We start from the raw sequence: 7,265 nt of genomic DNA on the forward strand, positions 1-7,265 counted from the left end.
TTGTATTTCCAAAATGAATTCCAGTGACATAATAGCATTTTAGAATGCAGTTTAAATAGGAAGTAGGTAGAGGCCGAGGATATAATATAGGACACCATAAGCAAGATGTGTATTCCAATAACTTCATTTGAGTGTGTGTTAAGGAGATCTTTTTCTCATGGCCAAGTTATAAAATGACTAAAGAAGCTAGAGCATAGTACTATAACATAAACACTTGTGATTCAAATCGCAGCTCAAAAGTCATCTCTATTAGAATGTTCCCTGGCCCCTCAATCTGGTTCACTCCCAGTCATTCTAACACCACTCCATTTTTGTGCCTTTCTGGTTATTATCATCATCTGACCATTATTTTATTTTGTCTTGCTTATTCCTTGTTAATTTGTTACTTTGTTCCTATCTCCTCAGTAGTGTGTTAGAGGCAGTTAAATCCATTCTGTCTCTATTTATTTTGAGGTCTCAGAGATGAAACCCAGGGCATCACACATTCTAGGTGCTATGGTTTAGATCTAGAGTGTTCATAGGTGGGGCTTTGGAAGGTGATTGGATCATGGGACACTGAATTCACTGGTGGATTAATCTACTACAGATTTGCTAGTAGGAGGTAGGGCCTGAATGCAGGTTTGTCACTGGAGGGCATAATCTGGGAGGGTTTATCTCCCTCCCTGCTTCTTCCTGCTCACTCTGCTTCTGGCTGCCATGGGATGTGCAATGATCCTCCACTCATGCCCATGCTCACCACGCCCTTTCTGCCTTGGAGCCTGCTGACTATGGACTGAATCCTCTAAAAGCCATGAGCCAAAATAAACCTCTCCTTAGGTTGAGGGTGTTGATTATTGTGTCTCTGCAGTGAAGAGAGTGAGTAAAACACTAGGCAAGTGCTCTACCACTGAGCTGCATCTCCAGCCCACCATTTTGTCTTGTTTGGTGAGTCAGCCTCAGTGAGGATGTCAGTCTTCAGAGTAGGATTTCAATGAATTGTTCAATGCGTGAAAGATAACTATTATACTCCCTCTAGCAACTTTGGATACTTAGTCAAGTCAAAAATTAACTAACTTGTAAGGATGAGATGAAATGTGGAATCTCCTTTCATTTTGGTTATGGTATTTATTGAAATGTTAACCAAGCACTTGTCCACTTCAAAGGGTTACAATATAGGTATGTGGAAACGATGTTAGAGTGACTAGAACCGGCACATGCCTTAGGCACAATAAAATTCACATTTGTGTAGGTACAGATAGATAGGTCAGGCTTATTTTACTTGCTTTTGCCTGAGGAACCAATGCTCTGGTTTTCTGAGGAAAAGATATATTTTTAATCATGTCTCAGTTATATAGGTATTTTCACAATCTTCAGTTGATCTTGTGCTCTATGCATGCATTTGTATTGGACTGCACCCCAGTATAAGAAGCATCACACATCCAGCAATTGTTAGCCTAGTTCAGGAAACCTTCAGGAAGAGGGATTGCAAAGAAAGTTAGGTATCTGCATCCAGCACATAACAAGAGCAAGAGCTTGACACTGTGCCCAAGAGAGAAGAGACCAGAGAGAGCCCCAAAGCACCCCACTCGACCCTCCCCTCATGATGGAAAGTCATGTGGGATGTGGTGTAGCAAGATCATTATTCAGCTCCAAAGAGCAGCTAAGCTGCCAGTAAATGAAATTTTCAGAGTCAGATAAAACGTTAATTACAGATGTCAAGATTAGAGTTTGCTTTTTCTGCAAATTCCATGGGGTCTGTAAGCAACTTGATCTTTGAATCCCTGAGGTACTAAAATCAACAGAGAAGAGATTGTTATCTCAATGTTGCAAGAATCTCCACCTTGAGTGCTGCCAAGTAAAAATCCAGCTTAATGACACAAACTACAAGGAATATTTCTGGGCTTGTGTTTTAGGGAGATGTCATTTAAAATACAATTTAAGCTGATAATTTTAACTGTAAATTCTTCCAGAATTCTAAGAGGACATATATACAAGGTGCCTTCCCTGAGCTTGAAGAAACAACTAGGTCGTCATCAAGATTCAATTTTGATGTATAAACTCTTTACACACAACTACTTTTACAAAATATTGATCATTTTTAAAAGGGTTTGTCATTTTACTAGGGAAGCAATTCACAGAAGAGAAATTTGACTGCTGGAAGACAAAGAGCTGAGTCTTCACATTTGCTATTCATGAATGTGAAGTCACCTTCTCCTCTCTTCCTACCCCAGTCTATTAATACTGATCATATGAGATCCCTGGGAATAAAACACAGGTTATATTACCAATGCCCAAGGTACAGCATAAATTACTAACATTCAAGAAATATCTGTTTCAGAGAAAATATTGTTGTTGTGGGTCTCTAGATTTTCCTGCTACAAGACATGGGTATACAAGCATATAGCACTCTATTTTTTTTTTCCTTAAGCACTAAGGGAAATATCCAGTCCCATTTCTGTTGAGTGGAAAAAATATAGTCAGTGCCTCATGACTAAATTAAGTCTTTCTTGATTTAACTTCAGTGGGTTGAGGTTGAGCATTCCTTTCTCTCCATCTTTTTTGCTGGAGTGGCAGGTAGCATTGTGGCATTAAGGAGATGAGCCCATTGCCAGCAATTCACAAATCCTCCTGAAGCCCAGGAAATGCAGCAGAGCCCTGCTGCTCTGCTGTCTGTTTGGTGATATGGTTGGTTACTTTAAGCCCTATTGTCCTAAAGACCCTATGTAGCCCTCACTGCCTTATTCCTCTTTGCAAGGCTGCTGCCTCCCACACATCCAGGTGGGGCCTGTGCTGCAATTCCCCTCTACTATCATCTTTGCAAATAAACCTGGATGTTTTATCATTTTCCCTTTTGTAACAAATGCCTTTTTGCTGAGAGTTCCTGACCAGCATCATACTATTTTGTTCTCTTTTCCAGTTCTCTTTTCTCCTATAAAAAAAGTGTGTTTAACTTTGAAAAATGCAACCTTCAAAAAAAAATTGTAACACTAATATAATAAACATTTGCAAACTTTTATCTAGATAGAACAACAGTTAACTTTTGACCTCATCTCTCTCTTTTTGTTCACATACACACATCTAAGTTTTCATGAGTAGGTAGAGCTAGTTACCTGCATCATGACCTGCTACCCCGAAATATTTCACCATTTAACTCCCAAGAACAATGTATTCTACCTTCTCAAATTTGGAAATTTAATATTACCACAGTGCTATTACCAATTGCTATGGTTTAAATGTTTGTCCTCATCAAAACTCATGTTACTTAGTAGCAGGGGCTTGGCCACGCCTCCAAACGCCTGCATGAGGGTACGACAAAGGATAAAAAAGACAGACAATAATTTAGAATGCAAGGCAGTCGAGGGGGAGATATACCTCTAGTGGACACTCTCCACAGTCTTTCCAGTGGACCCACTTTTAGTAGCCAGCAAGAAACATAGGGGGAAGGAGCTGTGCATTATGCATGGAACAGTGACTGCCAGTAGATTCAGTAAATGCATAACTAATGAGTAATGGGAAACAAGATTAATGGGGAACATATCCTTCCCTCTACCTGGATGCCTGCCTTCTATGCATTATCCTCAGAAGACATTATCTTGCCCTAGGAGTGCCATGCTTATCAGTTTTCCCATGCACAGCCAGAGAGGCTGTGGTGTTTTACTAACTTTTCTGTTCCTAAAGCAAGTCATATTGGCCTTGGATTCTATGGGACCCAAGTCACATATCCTGTTCCCCAACAGAGTAGGTCCAATAATAGGTGTTTTGGGTAATAGAGGTACCACTCTTTGAAGGGATTAATGTCAGTCTCTTGGGAATGAGTTAGGTCTGATGTGATTGGCTTAGTTACCTTTGGAGTGGACTGTTAAAGTGAGGCCACCATGTGCTTGGTCTTTTCTACATGTACCTGCTTTCCTCTCTTCTCTGACATATTATAATGCAGTCGGGGTCTTCACTAGAGTCTTGCACCATGTTCTTTGAAATTACCAGCCACCAGAATCATGAGCCAAATAAGCCTCTTACTTTCTTTTCTTTTTCTTTCCTTCCCTTCTCTTTCCTTCCTTTTCCTTCTTTTTCACTCCATTTCCTCCACATCCTTTTTTTGATATGAGTTCTTCTTATATTGCCCAGGCTAGCCTTGAACTCCTGGGTTCAAGAGATCTTCTTGCTTCAGTGTCCTGAATAGTTGAAACTGACTATAGGTATGTGTGCTAACCCCATACTCAGACACCTCTTTTACATTACCTAGCATTACGTTTTCTGTTATAGCAACACAAAATGAACTAAGACACTAATATACAGTGATACTTTGGTTCACGAACCCTTTTGTTTGCAAGCAATTTGGTTTGCAAACAGAAGTATTTTTTGCAAAATTTTGTTTTTGTTTCCAAACAGAGCATCACATGACAAACACAACCACAGCCATCTTTCCCACACAAACACAAACATGCCTTCTTTTCCAAAAGCATAGAACAAATTAAGTTCATCCGAGGTACCCCTGTACATACATATCCAAAAAGTTTCAACTATTCCAGCAATTTCCTTTTCACATTTTTTTTCCTTTTCTACTCTAGGATCCAATATGGGATCACTCACTGCATTTAGTCATCATGGATCTTCACTGTCCTTTATTCACTGGGAATAGTAGCTCAGAGAATGATCTTGTCAGAGTGCAGGGAGGGAGAGGCAGTGATATTAGGGAAGGAAAAACTAATTTTATTCTTGGTTTTTAAAACTCAGAAGCTAAGAAATCAATTCTTCTGCCACTATTTGCATTTGTACTTTAGGATACCTAGCCTGTGAATAGCAAAGGAGGTTGGTAGTGGGGCAGTTAACCACACTAGTTAGTATTACACTTTCAATTATTATTCTGCCCAGTGTTGTGCCATAGTAATGGATGTGTATCTTTCTATTAAAGTGGATCTTTTTCTTTGCAGAGTTTTTGATAGTTTACCTAGTGTCATATAGTTCAGCCTTATAGAAGTCAGTCCCTGGAGGAAACATTCATTTCTTTATCCTTGTTTTATCTTTCTTTTGATTCCCTTCCTACTAGTGTATCATTGTAATCAAGCCCAGAGAGCAAATAGTTTGAGTTGGCTTTTGGAAAAAAAACTTTTGGGACAGTTATGTAAATTGGGTACAAAATTAGTGATATTGCAGATAAAAAATTGCAGGACTCTGGCAATAAATTAAATGGTTTCACACAGGTCTGTGTCTGAGAGGTTTCTAATGCTGAGATGAGAAACATAACTCACCTTAAATATAGGATGTTTGGATGTTATGGCTCCCATTGAAGGAAAAGAATTTCCAGGATGCATCAGTAAGAGGAAAAGGAAAGGGTTTATTAGGCAGAGATTTTAGTATGCACTCAAGAGTGGAGTGCGGGCACTCAGAGAAATGAGAAGCATTATAAGCTGGAGCTAGGTATATTTATAGGGCCTTGGAAGCTTTTCAAGATGGATTGTCTGTTGAGGAGGATGTGTATTCCCACTATCAGGTTACCCATTTGCCAGGCTATGTCAGAATACAAAGCATTTACATGTGTTTGAAATTGACATATGCTTCCCGGTAATATTGTTGCCTCCTTGAGGATGAAGTGGTAATTTACAGGTGAAAAGGACAGGTCCAGTGACCAATTGATAGAATTACTGTGCCTTAAGACCTTTAGGAATTTTGAGTGAGTTTCCTGGGAGCAAAAAAGGCTTGACTAACTTTTGTGTCCCCATGCTGCAGTTTTTCTTAAAAGTGCAATTATGAAATCCTGATTTCCGTGTTTCCTTTTTGTCCATTTTTTTGGCCTACCCTACTGCAGTCCTAATGTTGCAAAAAGCATTGCAGCCTCAAGTTGTATGTAGCAAGTTGAGAGTGTCTTTGTGATTATCTCTGAAACTGACTTTTAGAAGATGAACTCAGTTTATTAATTAGAGCTGATAACTCCTGAACTTTAAATTAGTTGCAGATTTGAGCATGACAACCTCATTACTTTTGACAGGCTTATATTATAAAGCCAGCAACTTTATGACAATGAACTAAGGGCCTTTTGTGCTGTTCTAGACAGTATTTTATTTGACTTCAGGGAGATGTGTAAATATTTCACTGGTGGAATCACATAAGAGTAATTATTCTTTTTTCAAATAACAGCATAAACAGTTGAACTCAGATTCTATAATTTACTCAACTAACTCAGAGCATGAGTTATCACTGAGATTTACAAAATCCTTTGCTTTGATAGACAAGTTATAGACTGGGAAAATATTCTCTACAAATTTATATGACAATGAACTTTTATCAAAAATATACAGAGAATGCTTATGTTTTGATAATAATATAACCAGCTTTTTCTCTCTCTGGATTCTTGTTCTGAGGCAGCAAAGAAGGATGCAACAGAACAGCAAGCAACGAGGAAGGACCTAGGTGTGGTTTGTTAGAAAGAACAAAGAAAACCCCTCACTAACTGAGGGGGCAAAGATAAGGAAGTACCTGAATTTAGAAGCTTATATATATACAGCTCTGGAGAGCAGAGAAGAAGGGCAGAGGACGTGCAAGAATTCAGGTTTGCTCCTGCTCGCCAATCTTCTTGTCACCAGTGGATTTTACTAGGTCTCTGTTTCCTGTAGCTCCAGTTTTCCTTGAGGCTTCTCTTGCCTTGACCTCAGTTTACTCAGGCCCTTGTACTTTGTCCTTTTACCTCTTGGTCTCAATTAGAATGCAAACAACAAATTTAAAACTGAGAAATGGATACAGACAACTTTGGTTAGTAAGCACACAAATAGGTCCTCAATAGTGCAAGTTGTAGAGCCATGTAAACTATAGTGAGGTCTACCTGAGACCCATTGGTGTGCTTAAAGTTAAAAACTCTGTTAGTACCAGTGTTAGCAACCCAAATGTCCATCAACACATAATTACACAACTTTTAGCATATCATACAATGGATTCTACTCAGTGGAACATTAAAAAAGAGTGAAACAACAGTATAGGTAAATTCCAAAATAATAATGCAGAGTGAAAAAGTCAGGCAAAAGTGAGTACATATTCCATGATTCCTTTCACACATAACACTAGAAAATGTAAAGTAATCTATCATGATTGAAAGCATACAGTAGATGCCTGAGGATGGAGTTGGAAAGGAGAGAAGATGAGGGAGATGTATACTAAATAACATGGGAAACCTTTTGGAGATGATGCATCTGTTCAATATTTTGATTGTGGTGATGGTTTCATGTTTGCATATATATGTCAAAATTCAGCAAAGTGCACACATAAAGTCTATGTACTTTCTTGTATGTTAATTA

This window comes from Heterocephalus glaber, unplaced genomic scaffold, assembly GCF_053883595.1.
Source record: "Heterocephalus glaber isolate CG9 unplaced genomic scaffold, H.glaber_assembly_v1.0 deba00001606, whole genome shotgun sequence".
Lineage (NCBI taxonomy): Eukaryota > Metazoa > Chordata > Mammalia > Rodentia > Bathyergidae > Heterocephalus > Heterocephalus glaber.